This window comes from Choloepus didactylus, chromosome 7 (assembly GCF_015220235.1).
Source record: "Choloepus didactylus isolate mChoDid1 chromosome 7, mChoDid1.pri, whole genome shotgun sequence".
Lineage (NCBI taxonomy): Eukaryota > Metazoa > Chordata > Mammalia > Pilosa > Megalonychidae > Choloepus > Choloepus didactylus.
Genome location: NC_051313.1, coordinates 44,466,584 through 44,483,836, shown reverse-complemented (window position 1 = coordinate 44,483,836; position 17,253 = coordinate 44,466,584). Strand labels below are relative to the sequence as shown.

The window sequence follows — 17,253 nt, the reverse complement described above, 5'->3', positions numbered from 1 at the left end:
TCTATTTGTATTCCATTGTGTTTGGAGAATGTTCTTTGAGTATATTCAATTTTTTTTTAATTTCTTGAGGCTTGTTTTGTGTCCCAGCTTATGGTCCCTTCTGGAGAAAGATCTGTGATCACTAGAGAAAAATGAGTGTCGTGGTGATTTGGGATGTAAGGTACTATATGTGTCTGTTAAAATTCTCTATATCTCTTCCTCCTTTCTTTGTCTCTCTGTTGGTAGGGTTTCCTTTAGAATCTGAAGTAGGGCAGGTCTTTTATTGGCAAAGTCTCTCAGCATTTGTTTGTCCGTGAAAAATTTAAGCTCTCCCTCAAATTTGAAGGAGAGTTTTGCTGGATAAAGTATTCTTGGCTGGAAATTTTTCTCTCTCAGAATTTTAAATATGTCATGTCACTGCCTTCTCGCCTCCATAGTGGCTGCTGAGTAGTCACAACTTAGTCTTATGTTGTTTCCGTTGTATGTGGTGAATTGCTTTTCTCTTGCTGCTTTCAGAACTTGCTCCTTCTCTTCAGTATTTGACAGTCTGATCAGAATATGTCTTGGGGTGGGTTTATTTGGATTTATTCTATTTGGAGTTTGCTGGGCATTTATGCTTTGTGTATTTATATTGTGTAGGTTTGGGAAGTTTCCCCAACAATTTCTTTGAATACTCTTTCTAGACCTTTACCCTTCTCTTCCCCTTCTGGGACACCAATGAGTCTTAAGTTTGGACATTTTATTTTATCTATTGTATCCCTGAGATCCATTTCAATTTTTTCGATTTTTTTCTCCATTCTTTCTTTTGTTCTTTCATTTTCTGTTCTGTGGATTTCTAGGACACTGAGATGTTGTTCAGCTTCCTCTAGTCTTGTATTATGAATATCCAGAGTCTTTTTAATTTGGCCAACCATTTCTTTTATTTCCATAAGATCTTCCATTTTTTTATTTACTGTTGCAATGTCTTCTTTATGTTCTTCTAGGGTCTTCTTTATGGCACTTATATCCTGGGCCATGGTCCTCTTGATGTCCTTTAAATCCTTTGCCATGTTTTTGTTCTTCGATTGTAGTTCTTTGATTAATTGTGTGAGGTACAATGTTTCTTCTGAAATCTTGATTTGTGTGTTTGGAGCTGGATTCTCCATATCATCTGGTTTTATCATATGCATTAAGATTTTCTGTTGTTTTTGGCCTCTTGGCATTTGTTTTGCTTGATAGGGTTCTTTCAAGTTGTATCAAAAAAAAGATATTGATCTAATTTTTCAGAGACACAGTTTGGTGACATACACTTTCTCTAACTAACCAGCAGAGGGTGTCTGTGAGTCACCTATACCCCTCAAGTCAGTTCTCAACCTTTTTTCCATGGTGTGTGGGGAAATGATTCATGTGTGTTCAGTTGGAGAACTCAGTTTGGGTGTGTTGCTGGAGCCGTCTGCCCTGAATGTGGGGCGTGTGTACGGGTGGCCAGGGAGGAAGGGCAGTTCTACTGTTCAAATCTCCCAGGTTCCAGGAGATTCAAGGCCGCCGCAAGAGTCTAAGCCTTCATTTCAGTTCAGACCCAGATCTTCTCTCTTGCTGTCCCACAAACCACCGGACTTGGCTTAGCGCCCCTGGGTTTTCCGAGTGGATCCCCCCTGCCAGCCGCGATCCTCCCTTAGCCGAGGGAATGCTGTGCTATGTCATCAGTGTGCGCCGTCCCTCCAGGGGAGCCCTGGGCTCCTGGGCTGTGCCACAGGGCTCTCAGCTTGTTTCAGAATGCAGAATGTCTGAGGCTGTCTTTACTGCAATGCCTTGTGGGCTGAGAACAGCTGAGGTTTTCTCCACAGAGAGGGAGCGAGGGACAGAAAAATTCCCAGGTTCACTCATCAGCCAGATATAACACCCGATCCTCTGGGCTCCCTATCCTGAGACAGATATGTCCCCTGATTCTCCCAAGGTCAGTTGTCACCAAAAGCCTCTGTCTGCTTGTTGAGAATTTACTGTCTGTATTGAGCAGTTAATACTAAAACCTCACTTGGAGCTGGGCTGAGAAAGTGCACGGCGCGGCTTCCGTGAGGGAGGGGCTCTTGGCTCTAGGTTCTCGGCTCTCAGCGCGGGTCCGCAGTTTTACTTACAGATTTTATGGCGTGATCTCGGGCATTCCTCCCAGTTCATGTCGGTGGATGTTGTGTGTACAGTCACGTTTGTCTCCCCGCTGTTATTCCAGGTTATTTACTGGTTTTTTGTTCATTTATGAATTGTTCTGGGGGAGACTAAGTTTTCCACTTCTTTCTATGCCGCCATCTTCCCAGAATCCTTCTGCCCATTGTTCTTGAATGTGAGGCTTGAGCTGAAATTTTTGAGAAAAGGGGGAAAGGTAAAAATATGTGATAAATGAATGAATGAGTGTTTATCTTAGAGTGATTTGTGGAAGCAAAAAAACATGAACCATCCTAAAAGTCCTCCAATCAAGGATTTATTAAACAAATTATAGGATTCATTAAAAATATTCCGTGTTTATTGACATGGAAGATACTCAAGATAAATTGTTAAATAAAAAAAAGAACAATGTATATCCTCTAATCTTGTTTTTTGTTTGTTTATTTAGGGTTACCAGGTGGTTTTTTTTTTTTTTTTTTTACTTTTCCTAAATGAGGACATTAAAAATAAAAATAAGTAAAAAACTAGCATATGCCAGCATAATCCTGGTTTTATTGAAAAATATGTGTATGTATGTGTGAGTGCATGTGCACTGAAAAATCTTTATAATAGTTATCTCTAGGTGTGGTATTTAGGGCGAACACAGAAACACTGATTTCTGGTTTCTTGAATCGTTTCACATTGAGCTCGTTTTACTTCAATAAACAGAAGAAAAAGTAATATGATTTATATTTTTTAAAAATTGAGTTGCAGGGCTGCAAACTAGCAGCTGACGTGTTCAGGAGTGGGGAAGATAATGCGGCAACAGAGGCAACATTAGTAACCTCCAGGTTCCAGGGTTCCTGGGGCAGGAGGTAGGGGAATGAGGGAATTGAAGCTTAATGGCTACAGAATTTCTGTTTGGGGTGATGGAAATGTTTTGATAATGGATGATGGTGATGGTAGCAGGACATTGTGAATGTAATTAAGATCACTGAATTGTACACTTGAAAGTGTTAAAGTGGGAATTGTTATGTTGGATATATGTTACCACAATAAAATTAATGAGAGAGAGAGAGAGGGATGGAGGGAGGGAGGGGAGAGGAGAGGAGAGAGAGAGAAAGAGAGGCATTCCTCTCAGAGGGTGCAAAATGTAAGCAGGGACTCACTCTCAGGGTTGTGCAAGTAAATGGCTCCCTAAATTTCAAGCCCAGGGAGTCTTTCTTGCCTCACCCCAGTTCTGGCTCTGTGTCAAACAAAAACCAAAACAGAAACCAAAGAGAGCACAATGTGGAAGGTAATGCCCTCCTTGTCCCTCAGGGCTCCTACCCTACAGGTAGGGGCATGTGTGTCTCCCAAAGTCTTATTGCTATAAGGATAATCAACGGTTCTTATCCTTTGCTGCTTTATCCCCTGTCCTGGGGTTGGAGATTAAGTGGATAGTTTCTTTTACCACTCACAAATGTACAATTATATTTTATTTTTTAATTTTTATTTTGAAATAAATTCAAACTTACAGTAACAGTAGCAAAAATAATACAAACCCCATACACAGAACTTCAGCATACCCCAACCCCCTCCACCAATACCCCGATCTACCAACTTTAATATTTTGTCACTTCACCATTTCTTTCTTTCCCTCCCTCCCTCCCTCCCTATCATCCATCATCTATTGCTCTGTCTTTGGAACACATGAAAGCAAGTTGCACACATCCTTGAACAAATAATATAATTCACATATACATTTCCTATGAGTAAGAATATTCATTTATGTAATCTCATTAAGTGTAGTTAAGAAGTTCAAGAAATTTAACATTGATATAAAGCTTACATTCTATATTTCATTTTTTTCTTATGTCCCAATTGTGTCCTTTTGAGCCTTTTCTCCTCTATTCTTAGATCTTATCCAGGATCATCTATGGCATTTAATTGTCATTATCTATTTAGACTGTCTTTTTTTTCATTGTGGAAACATATATGAAGCATAAATCTTGCTGCTTTCAGAACTTGCTCTTTCTCTTCAGTATTTGATAGTCTGATCAGAATATGTCTTGGAGTGGGTTTATTTGGATTTATTCTATTTGTAGTTTGCTGGGCATTTAATGCTTTGTGTATTTATATTGTGTAGAAGGTTTGGGAAGTTTTCCCCAACAATTTCTTTGAATACTCTTTCTAGACCTTTACCCTTCTCTTCCCCTTTTGGGACAACAATGAGTCTTATATTTGTACATTTTATTTTATCTATCATATCCCTGAGATCCATTTTGATTTTTTCGATTTTTTTCCCCATTCTTTCTTTTGTTCTTTCATTTTCCATCCTGTGGTTCTCAAGGTCACTAAGTCATTGTTCAGCTTCCTCTAGTCTCGTACTATGAGTATCCAGAATCTTTTTAATTCAGTCAACAGTTTCTTTTATTTCCATAAGATCATCTATTTTTTTATTTACTCTTGCAGTTTTTTCTTTATGCACTTCTAGGGTCTTCTTCATGTCCTGTATTCCTGTGCCATGCTCTTCTTCATGTCCTTTATATCCTGTGCCATGCTCTCATTGTTTGTCTTTAGTTCTTTGATTAATTGCTCCAAGTACTGTGTCTCCTCTGATCTTTTGATTTGGGTTCTTGGGTTTGGGTTATCCATATCGTCTGGTTTTTCATATGCTTTATAATTTTCTTTTGGTTTTGGGCTCTTGGTATTTGCTTTACTTGATAGGGTTCTTTTAGGTTATGAAGGATTATTCAGACACCAATCTCTAATTTGTCAGATCTACAGCTTGGTGCACTTTCTCTAACTAACCAGCAGATGGCATCCACGTACACTTTCTCTAACTAACCAGCAGATGGCATCCGTGAGTCACCTATTCCCCTCAAGTCAGTTCTCCCCAACTTTGTCTTTGTGGTGTGTGGGGGTCTGGTTCTTGAGGGGTCCAATTGGTGCACCAAGTTTGGGTGTGTTGTTGGTGCTGTCCACCCTGAATGTGGGGCGTGTGTCTGAGCGGTTAGGGAGGCAGGGCAGCTTTAATAATCAAACCTCCCAGGTGTTCTTGGAGATTTAAGGCTGTTGCAAGAATCTAAACCTTCATTTCAGTCTCACCACAGATTGTCTCTGCCACTGACCTACAAGTCCCTGGTATTGGCGTAGGGTCCCTGGGATTTCTGGGTGGGTTCCTCTTCCCAACTGTGCCCTTCTAGGGCCTCTGCTGAGGGAAGGTTGTGCTACATCACAAGTGCGCGCCGTCCCTCAAGGGAAGCCCTGGGCCACTGGACCATGCAGGGGCATTCCTAGCCTGCTGTAAAGATGGCTGAATGGAGCGTGTTAACTTCCCCCTTTTCGCACAGCTCCGCCTTTCCGGCTCCGGGACAATTAACTGTGGGTGCGCAAAAGGCTATTGTCCACTCCCAATATTGTGGCATGTGCGCGGCGTTGCCGGAAACACTTCCTGTCACACTGGGTCCCTTGGCACGGCTCTGGGCTGTGTCTCTGGCACTGGGCAGGAGCGTTCCCAGCCTGCCGGGAAGATTGCTGCAGGGAGCGTGGTTTTTTTCCCCTTTTGGCTCACCTCTGCCCTCCTCACTCCGAGACAACTAGCAGTGGGTGTGCAAAAGGCTATCTTCCGCGCCAGATATTGAGGTGTACGCACAGCCCTTTCCTGCCGCGCTTCACTGTGTGATTCTCGCTGCTGTATCTGCAGCCGCTTTTGGTTTTTTTTTTAACAAAGAACTAGTCTGCCTCCAAACACCAACCCACAGTTTCCCTACACCTCAGCATGGCTGCCAGACATTCAGCAGGCTCAGTCACTTGTTTCAGAATGCAGACTCCCAGTTTCACCAAGTGCATGGTCTCTGTGGATTTAGCAGATCTTGTCCAGCTGGTGCATTGCTGGAACTGGTGTTCTGGGTCACTTTCTGGCCTCTATCTAGTATTTTTCACGGAGGTTTTTTTTTGCCCTGTCTCTCCTAGCCCACCATCTTAGGTTCTCCCTATAATTATATTTTAAAATCCTTTTCCATAGTCACTGTAGAATGAAGACTGAGCAAGGAATTGAATTGAATGATTATAAGTCACTGGAAACACTGGAGAGCTAGGTTTCTGTAGGAATGGGGCAGGGGCTGGCTGGCAAGGAATTGAGGTGTGAATAGATGCTGAGGAAATAAAGACAGTAAGTATAAACCATACATTTCAAAGTTTGGAAATGAAAGGAAGACAAGGAGGAATTTGCAGTGCAATAATCAGATTTCTCTTTCTTTGGTAGAAGCGTGGAGGAAGCTTTTGTGACCAACACATTTTTATTTCCATTCTATTTGTTCCATTCTTTCAAATTGTATTTTTTGTGTGAAAAATAAAGTGGACTTATTTTTTTAATTGTAGAAATACATAAAGATGAAAAGGAAAAAAGTCCCAGTCTTCAGAGATGATCATTGACTCATTTTCAACATTTTGATAGATTTTTTCTAGTTGTTTCTCAATGCATATGTTTTATATATTTTTTAAATACTTAGAATAATTCCAAGTGTATATGCAAATAATGTGTGTATATATTTTAATGCCTTTCATTTTTTCACTTAAAATATATTATGAGAGTTTTCCATGTAGTTATTTCTTAAACAACCAAAAGTTAATGCCTGCATGGTATTCCAATGTCTGTAGTAATTACATTTGGCAACCAAGCAGGAAGGTATACTAGCCAACTTCCATATGGATTGATTTGGTGTCTCTTCTAATTAGTTGGAGTCAAACTGAATATCACCCCTGATTGTATAGGTAAGTCATGTCTACTTTTAGACTATAAAATATAGTAACTAAATACCAAATGATAAAAAAATAGGACTTTTCTTATTTCACTTGCAATATCCATTGTTCCTATTTTCAAATGTGATATCACTGAAAGACTTGAGAAAATTACTATCTCAAGTAATGATTATTGTTTTACAAGAAGTTAGGTAAAATGCAGAGTTCTCATATACCACCCTATTATTAACAACTTGCCTTGTGTGGTACATTTGCTGCAACTGATGAAAGAGCATTTTTATAATTATTCTTTAACTGTAATCCATGGCCCTCTGTCAAACTGTCTTCCACAGCAGCTGCAATGTTTTACATTCTCACCTGCAATGAGTGAGTGTTCCTGTTTCTCATATACTCTCCAACACTGGTAATTTTCTGTTTTAATAGTAGCCATTCTAGTGGGTGTGAAATGGTATCTCATTGTGGTTTTGGTTTGCATTTCCCTACTGGCTAATGATGTTGAGCATCTTTTTATATGCTTTTTGGTCATTTGTGTATCTTCTTTGGAGAAATGTCTATTCAAGCCATTTGCCCATTTGCAAATTGGGTTGTTTGTCCTTTTGTTGTTGAGTTGTGAGATTTCTTTTTATATTCTGGATATTAAAACTTTATTGGATGTGTGATTTCCAAATATTTTCTCCCAATAAGTGGGTTCTCATTTTACTTTCATAATAGAGTCCTTTGAGGCAAAAAAAGTTTTTAATTTTGAAGACGTCCCATTTATCTATTTTTTCTTTCATTGCTTGTGCTTTCAGTATGAAGTCTACAAAACCATTGCCTATTCTTTCCCAACTGAGGTGTCTCTGCTCCCTTGTCAAAAATCAGTTGGCCATAAATGTGAGAGTTGATTTCTGTGCTCTCAGTTCAATTCCATTGGTCTATATGTCTGTCCCTGTGTCAGTACTATACTATTTTGATTACTGTAGCTTTGTAATAAGTTTTAAGATCATGAAGTGTGAGTGCTCCAACTTCATTCTTTTTCTTGATGACTTTGACTATTTGGGGCTCCTTACCCTTCCATATAAATTTGATGATTAGCTTTTCCATTTCTGCAAAGAAGGCTTTTGGAATTTTGAATGGGATTGCATTGCATCTGTAAATCACTTTGGATAGTATTGACATCTTAATGATATTTAGTCTTCCAATCCATGAACATGGAATATCCTTCCATTTAGTAGGTCTTCTTTAATTTCTTTTAGCAGTGTTTTGTAATTTTCTGTGTTCAAGCCCTTTATGATCCTCAGATTTATTCTTAGATATTTGATTCTTTTCGTTGTTATTGTAAATGGAATATTTTTCTTGATTTCTTCTGATTGTTCATTGCTTGTGTACAGAAACACTACTGATTTTGGGGTATTGATCTTGTACACTGCCACTTTGCTGAATTCATTTATTAGCTCTGGGAGTTTTGTTGTGTTTTTTGTTTTTTTTTTTTTCAGGATTTTCTAGATATAGGATCATAGCATCTGCAAATAGGGAAAGTTTAACTTCTTCCTTTCCAATTTGGATGCCTTTTATTTCTTTTTCTTGTCTAATTGGTCCATCAAACTTCCAGTACAATGTTGAATAACAGTGGTGACAGTGGGCATCCTTATCTTATTCCTCATCTTAGAGGGAAAGCTTTCAGTCTTTCATCATTAAGTAAGATGTTGGCTGTGGGATTTAAATATATACCCTTTATCATGTTGAGGAAGTTTCCCTCTATCCTAGTGTTCTAAGGGTTTTTATCAAGAAATGGTGCTGTATTTTGTCAAATGCCTTTTGTGCATCAGTTGAGATGAACATGTGTTTTTTTTTTTTCCTTCATTCTATTAGTGTGGTGTATCACATTAATTTATTTTCTTATGTTGAACCACCCTTGAATACCAGGATAAGTCCCACTTGCTCATGGGAGTTACGTCTTTTAATATGCTGTTTGATTTGGCTTTCTTGTATTTTTGTTGATGATTTTTTGCATGTAATTTGTAATTTCATAAGAGATATTGGTTTTTGGTTTTCTTTTCTCATGGTATTTTCATCCAGCTTTGATGTGATGTTGGCTTCATAAAATGAGTTAGGGAGTGTTTCTTCCTCTTCATTTTTTTTTAACTATTATTAATCACAATTTATTTTTAAGTCATAAAAAGCCACCAACAGAACAGACTGGGTCAGCCAGTCAGGCTGAATGAACACTTGATTGTACCCATGTTTCCATGGGATGTGGGACAGTAGCACAGAGTTTACACAAAGAACAACACCTTTCCTTTCCACTTTCCTGGCAAAATTTTTGTTAGATAAGGCAAAGGATGGCAGCTATGAATGGTGGTTTGAACCATACAAGGACAACAAATAATAGGGTAACAGGTGTGCAATAAACACCTGGGTGCTGAACCTTAGGCTGAGAAAGGCATGGAGAAAATTCACAGAAGGTTATGATTGAAAGGCAATTCAACCTAGAATTTAAAAATTATGCAGAAATAAGTCTTTTAAAAATGTCTTCCTGATACCCTTTACACAGGGCATCACAGTCCAAAAATAATTTCAACTTTTCTGTAAATTTTTAGTTTGATACATGAACTGGTTTTGAAGTCTGCTTCTGCCCTCTTTTATTCCTCATGAGGGGAAACATAAAACCACCTAATATCTTCCTCTAAAGCTCTGGATTAAAGAAATCTATCAACAAGTAACATTTATTTCACATCTAAGCATAAATAGCTAAAATGAAGATTACTGTTCAATTTCCTCTTCTAGTATTTCAACTCTTCAAGGTCCATAGAGTAGAACATAAGCTATATGCCAGTCTCCCAACACCAGAAAGCCGCACGATATCTTCTGGTGTAACAATGCTGACCTTATCATCATCAAACTTAATCCATTCATCTTGTTTCCTTTTCACCCATGATGCATAATGACCTGAAGAACTAGCCCTTCCCTGATGTGTTAGCACTGCTTATAAGTCATAGTATCCACAGTTGTTGGAGCCAATATGATCAGCAAAAGAAAAGGGTTCATATTAACTTCCTCCTGGGGACAACTCTTTTTGTTACTTGTCTTTGGCTGCTGATTCACTTTTTTATTTTCTAGATCCTTGAATTTTGATCAAAAAGAGACCATTTTCTCTTGAAGTTCTGGTGTACATAGTTCATACACATCCAACATAAGAGGAAATTTAACATCCCTAAGAACTTTGGCATTCACAGATTCCTTCTCTTTATTAAAAAAATCGAACAATTTGAATAGTCGAGTAAGCAGGTAGACAGCTGATTTTGGAAGATTTGATACACAAAGCATTTCTTTGCAGTGTTGGAGATTGTTTAGTGATTTCTTCTTGAGGTCGCAATTTAAGTCCTGTAAAAAGATACTTGAGTTCTTGATTGATAAAGCAGCTAAGCTGAAGCTGATTTTCCTTTCCTTTTGTGACTTCTTCTTCAGGTTCTGTACATTTCATGGTAGTTTCAAACTCAACACCAAAGAACTGATCAATTAAACTTTTTTTTTTAGAAGGTGTCACTGCTGATGCAGATGAGGAATCTGTTTCTTTAACAGAATCATCCTCTAAGGCTTCCAATTTCTGTTGTAATACTTGCATCATTTGTATCCAACATTCATTTGCATCCTGTTGAAGATATTGTCCTTGTTCACCCTTCTCCGCAAACTGTGGGAAAGCCATGTGCAAAAACTGCAGTAGAATAATAGGTGGAATGCTAGAAGTTTTATCCATGGAGTCAAACAAATCTCTCAGGGCTGAAGTAATATACTGTGCTGAAGCCATTTCCTCTGAAGCTCTCAAGGCACCTGCATTCCTTTTAAGGGCATCTTTAAGTTCAGGCACAGACCAGATACACTGAACTGTGGCATTCATGTAACAAGTATTACCAAGATTTGTCAATCCATATGGTAATTCCAAAGCAGATGCTAACTGTTCTTCTGTTATGTGTTCTACAAAGACAGTTTTAGCTGATGGTTCCTCAGGGAGAGCACCTGCTGACCCCATCATTAGTAGAGTAATTCCATTTTTTATTTTGATGTTTCCCCAGTCATCATCCTACAACATTCCTCCTTTCACCATAAGTTTCTGTCTGGCCGGCTGGACTCCAGTCAGTTCAAAAAGCTGAGCCTTGAACACCATTGGAGGTTCATCGGTATTCAATTCTACATCTTCAAATTTCTCCTTTCCCCATTTTACAGTAACTGAGTAGAGCGGCATGGCGAGGAGCCAGGAGCGGCAGTAGTACAGGAAGGCTGGCTTGGCAGGGCCTGTAGAAGTTCTCTTCATTCCCTTGTATCTGTTTCCCCAGATCTGTAAAAGGAAAGAATCAGCTGGAAGTTTCCTGAGGCCTGTTCCAATTGTAAATTTCCATAGCATAGATAAACGCAACATTTTTCTTCTGTCTTCAGAGGCTCCCTGTCTGTTTGGCTTCTTTCAGCTTCTGTGCATTCTTCTCTCCCTCTTCAGTTTTTTGGAAAAGTTTGAGCAGGATTAGACTTATGTCTTCTTGGAACATTTGGTAGAATTCCCCTCTGAAGCCATCTGGTCCTGGGCTTTTCTTTGTTGGGAACTTTTTGATTACCGATTCAATCTCTACCAGTTTGTTGAGATCTTCTATTTCTTCTTGAGTCAATGTAGGTAGTATGTGTGTTTCTAAGAAACTGCATTTAATCTATGTTATCTAATTTATTGGCGTACAGTTGTTCATAGTATCTTCTTATATTCCTTTTTATTTCTGTGGGTTTGCTAGTAATGTCCCCTTTATATTTCTGATTTTAGTTATTTGGGTCCTCTCTCTCTTTTTTTTCTTTATCAGTCTAGCTAAAGCTTGTCGATTTATGGATCCTTTCAAGGAGCCAACTTTTGGTTTTGTTGATTTTCCATACAGTTTTCTCAATTTTATTTATCTCCACTCTAATCTTTGTTTTTTCCTTCCTTCTGCTTGCTTTTGGTTCAGCTTGCTCTTCTTTTTCTCAATTCTCCAGTTTGGAGAATAGATCTCTGATTTTAGGTATTTCTTCCTTTTTAATGTAAGCATTTAGAGGTATAAATTTCCCTCTCAGCACTGTCTGTGCTGCATCCCATAAGTTCTAGTATGTTGTGTGTACATTTTCTTTTGCCTCAAGATATTTCTTAATTTCCCTTGTGATTTTTTCTTTGACCCATTTGTTATTTAAGGGTACATTGCCTAATTTCCACCCATTTGTGAATTTTCCATTTCTCCCTCTATTATTGATTTCTAGTTTCATTTCATTGTGCTCAGAGAAGATACATTGTGTAATATCAATATTTTTGAATTTATTGAGACTTGTTTTGTGACCTAACATATGGTCTATCCTGAAAAATGATCCATGTGCTCTGGAGAAAAATATGTATCCTGCTGCTGTCAGATGAAATGTTCTATATATATCCATTAGGTCTAGTTGGTTTATAGTATTGTTCAAAACTTCTATTTCATTATTGACCTTCTGTTTAGATGTTCAATCCATTATTGAAAGTGATGTACTGAAATCTCCTATTTTTGTATAACCATCTATTTTTTCCTTCACATCGTCAACATTTGCTTCATGTATTTTGGGGCTGTGCTGTTAGGTACATATAGATTTACAATTTTCATGTCTTCTTGTTGAATTGATCCCTTTACCAGTATATAATGATGCTCTTTGTCCCTTGTAATAGTTTTTGTCTTAAGTCTATTTTATCTGATATTAGTATAGCTACTCCTGCTCTCTTTTGGTTACTATTTGCATGGTGTATATTTTAACATTCTTTCCCTTTCAACCTGTTTACATCTTTGAATTTAAGTTAAGGTCTCTTGCAGACAGCATATAATTGGGTCATGCTTTTTTTTTTTTTTAAATCCATTCTGCCAATCTCTGCCTTTTGATTGGAGCGTTTAATCCATTTACATTTAAAGTAACTACTGATAATGCAGGACATTCTTCTGCCAATTTGCTATTTTGCAAGAATTATACATTTTTTTGTCTCTCAATTCTTTCATTAATGCCGACTTTCATATTTATTTAATCTTTTTGCATTCTGCTGTATTGAATCCCTTTGCATTTCTTTCTGGATATGTTTTTCATATATTTTCTTTGTGGTTACCATGGGTTAAAATTTAACATCCTAGATTTATAGCATTTGTTTTTTATTTTATACCAACTTAACTTCAATAGCATAGACAAACACTGTTCCTCTACCCTTCCATCCCCCCATGTTTTTTATTTTTTTGTACTTGTTCCAAATTATATCTTTGTACATTGTATGTTCAAAACCACAGATTTATCATTACTTCTATGCATTTTCATTTTAGCACCTGTAGGAAGTAAGAAATGGAGTTATGTATTAAAAAATACAATACAATGATACTGGGATTTATAATTACCCAAATAGTTGCCTTTACTGGAAGTCTTTATTTCTTTATGCCACTTTTCCACTGTCTAGTGTCCTTTCCTTTCAGTCTGAAGTACTCCCTTTACCATTGCTCATGGTAATGAAGTCCCTCAGCTTTTGTTTATATGGGAATGTCTTAATCTCTCCTTCATTTTTGAAAGAAAGACTTGCGACATATAAAATTCTTGGCTGGCGGTTGTTTTCTCTGAGCACTTCCTTGCTTTCATTGTTTCAGATGAGAAATGGGCATGTAATCTATTTGTGGCTCCCTTGTATGTAACACATTGCTTTTCTCGTGAAGCTTTCAGAACTCTTTGTCCTTTGCATTTGACAGTTTGACCAACAGGTGCCTGGGCATAAGTTCTCTTTAATTCATCCTATTTGGTGTTTGATGGCTTCTCAAATGTGCATATTCATACCTTTTTGTCAACTTTGGGAAGTTATCTGTCATTTTTTCTTTTCTTTTTATTAGAGAACTTGTAGGTTTACAGAAAAATCATGCATAAAATACAGAGTTCCCATATACCACCCTATTGTTAACACTCTCCACTAGTGTGGTACATTTATTAACAATTCATAGAAGAACATTTCTATAGTTGTATTATTAAGTATAGTCCATTGTTTACAAGGTCATTATTTTTTTGAATATTACTTCTGCCCCTTTCTCTCTTTTTCTCCCTCTGGGATTCTCATAATATATGTATTGATATACCTAATGGTATCACACAGATCTTTTTCCTTTCTGCTCCTCAGCCTGACTCATTTCATATTGTCTTGTTTTCGAGCTTGCTGATTCTTTCTTCTGCCAGCTCCAATCTGCTCTTGAAACCCTCCTGGGTATTTTTCATTTCAGTTATTGTGGTGTTCTGTTTGGTTCCTTTCTAGAATTCCTATCCCATTATTGAGATTCTCATAATATTCATTCATTGTTTTCCTGATATCCTTTAGTTCTCTCTTTGTATTTTCCTTCATCTCCTTGAGCATATTGAAGATCCTTTTTTTAAAGTATTTGTTGGCTATGTTCACAGTCTGGTCTTCATTATTGTTTTCTGGATTTTTATCCTCTTTCTTTGGTTGGGCCATCATTTACCTGTTTCTTTGTTTGCCTTGTGATCTTTTGTTGCACAGTGTACATTCTGATATTTTAAAATGTTAACTCTGGGATACAGTTCCTGAGTTTCTTGAGTTTGTATTAAGCTAGAGATGTAACAGAGATTTTCTTGAGTGCCTTTCACGGTCTTTGCAAATTGGCTTTGCATTGGCTGGTTGCGCTTCCTTCAGCATTGAACCCCCCTATTAAGAAGGTCAGCCCAAGGCAAAGTGCAAAGTGCATGTCCTCCCCGTCTTTTCCCGGCCTGCGTCTTGTGCTGGACTTGTGTTTGCTAGTGGGCCTTAGGAGTTCCCCTATTTACAGGAATTTGAGGTGCCCCATCTACTCCCCAGGAAACAGACCTTATCCCTCTCCCAACTGCTCTTGCCACAGGACTTAAAGCAGATAAGTCTTTGCCCTGTGTTGCCTGACTCAATTGTTTCTTAAACCATGTCTCAAGCTACTTTTGCCTGGAGGGCAAATTCCAGGAGGGGTGAGCCAGCCAAAGAGGCGTTTCCCAGGTCAGTCCCAGCTGGATGGAGAAGGAAGCCAGGAACCCACAGAAGGGCAGCTGGCTGACTCCACACTGCCCATGGAAGAGAGTTGAGGGGGGTGCAGGAGCTTCTCCTCTGGCTCTTTTGAAGCTGTGTTCTCTTGATTTGGCTCTTGCCCAGTAAAATATGGTCATTTAATTGTTTTCTGTAATCTTGCAGAAGAGCACTGTCTTTAAGGTCCTCTGCCGGCTTTCGCCCAGGGCAGGTTGGAACAGAGGCCGCCCTCAGAACCATGCACCCTCGTGATCTGATAGTAGTGACCAGGTTATCGGACTGCACAACCTTGGTTCTGGGGAAAGCAGGTGTTTTATATCCCACCAGGGGCTCGGTGTTGAGTGCTTCACTGCTGCCCTGCCGTGAGGCTGGGGCCGGGGTGGCAGTAGCTGCTGCCTGGAGAGAGCAGTTCACCGTTATCTACCACCGTTTACCAGCCTCTCCCTCCCACTTTCCCTGTATGCTGCTCAGTGCTCTCCTAGACTCTGGAGTTTCAAAAGAGTTGATTCAGGTAGTTGCTGCCTATTTCACAGTTGTTCTATTGGAGGGATTGATTCCTGGAGCTTCCTACTTCACCACTTTCCACAATCCTACCTTTTCTTTTTTTTCTTTTTTAAATTAAATTCAGCTTTATTGAGATATTTTCACATGTCATACAGTCATCCATGGTGTACAATCAACTGTTTACAGCACCATCATATGGTTGTGCATTCATCACCCCAATCTATTTTTGAACATTTTCCTTACACCAGAAAGAATAAGATAAGAATGAAAAATATAAGTAAAAAAGAACACCCAAATCATCCCATCCCTCCCACCCTATTTTTCATTTAGTTTTGTCCCCATTTTTCTATTCATCCATCCATACACTGGATAAAGAGAGTGTGATCCACAAGGTTTTCACAATCACACTGTCACCCCTTGTAAGCTACATTGTTACACAATCATCTTCAAGAGTCAAAGCTACTGGATTGGAGTTTGATAGTTTCAGTCTACCCTTTCTTTTAATAGCATGGAAGCTATTAGAAGCATCAATTTCTTTTTAAAGGGGTATATTAAATACTATGTCAGAAACATTTACAAATAAAACTCTTTAGGTGGCAAGTATTGTCAAGAATCTATCAGATAGATTTGTTTTGTTTGAATTGTCAAGAGTAAAAAGAGCCCATATTTCATTCCTCTTCCATTCTGATTTGAGACTATTTGTGCATTGCCTTCATTACTCACCAATTTCAATACTTATTCAATGTTTATTACATAGACGGCTGGGGATAAAGTGATGGAAGGCAGACCCTGCCCTCGAGGGGTTCTTTTCAAGTCATGGGGCTGCAACAGCATGATAAAGACATGGTCATGCTGACCACAGAGCACCTGGGAACATGGATATTAGGTGCCTCAAGCTACCCTGACTCATATTATTACCTTTCACTACCTTCATCTTAGAACAGTGATGCTGTCATAGTAAATTTTATGAAAAGCAGGTACTTTTTAAAAGCCTTCAGAGACGGATGGTGACTAACATACTCTGTAAGTGAATCGCTCCTGTAGATAAATTCAACAAACTGTTGGAAGCTAAAAGGCCACCATTTGGTAATTTGCTGCCTTGATGTACTTACTTCTTGGTGTGTGGAAAGTACACACTTGTCATTTAGAGATCCCCTGATCTGCAGAAAATAATGACTTTGTTTTAGAGAATCATCACCTTGTTTGAAATAATAGAAGCATTGATATCATCTGTAGACTAAAAGAAATTTGACTTATCAGAGTAATGCTGGAACTGATTATTTTAATGAACAAGACTTTTTTAATAATCAATACATTTTGCAGAGGTGCCTCTCAGTCACATTTAATCATCTGACTTCTTCCTTTATCATCCCTGCACTAATTCTGTAGAAAAAGAAAATTGATCTGTAGGGTAATTTCCATATAAAACTCTCAGTAGCAGAAGTGTTTTTATTTGTGTTACAAATATAAATATAAGGATAAATTTATGCTTATTTATGTCAAGACAAGAGATGCATTGAAGTACTAAAAAAATATGTTTGGTTCTAGTGAGCTTTCCCAGTTGAATTATGTGGGTACTGTTTTTAAAATACTAGAGGGTTTAATCCACTGTAACTTTCTTTTCTTCTCTCTCTCTTTCTTTTATGTGTTAATATTTAAGGTAACCTAACATGCAAAGAGCAAAATTTCAGAAACAAGGCAGTCAAGGGTCTCTTGTATTGCAAAGGATTCCACTTGGCAAAATAACAACTTCCTTTAACTTCCAACCTATTGATAATATTTGGTTTATAAGATTCCATGTCCATACAATTTTTCTAGGAACACATGGTTCAATGCACATTAAAATGCATTTTCTCTCTTTTTTGGTGCCC

General features: G+C 38.2%; 1 protein-coding gene and 1 pseudogene across 1 annotated transcript in view; one reads left to right on the top strand and one right to left on the bottom strand.

Annotated features, from left to right (window-relative positions):
• Positions 1 to 17,253, top strand: part of CRYBG1 (crystallin beta-gamma domain containing 1) — a 236,533-nt gene that overhangs the window by 62,258 nt on the left and 157,022 nt on the right. The gene's annotated exons all lie outside the window — the stretch shown is intronic.
• On the bottom strand, positions 9,586 to 11,118 carry LOC119539124 (annotated as a pseudogene).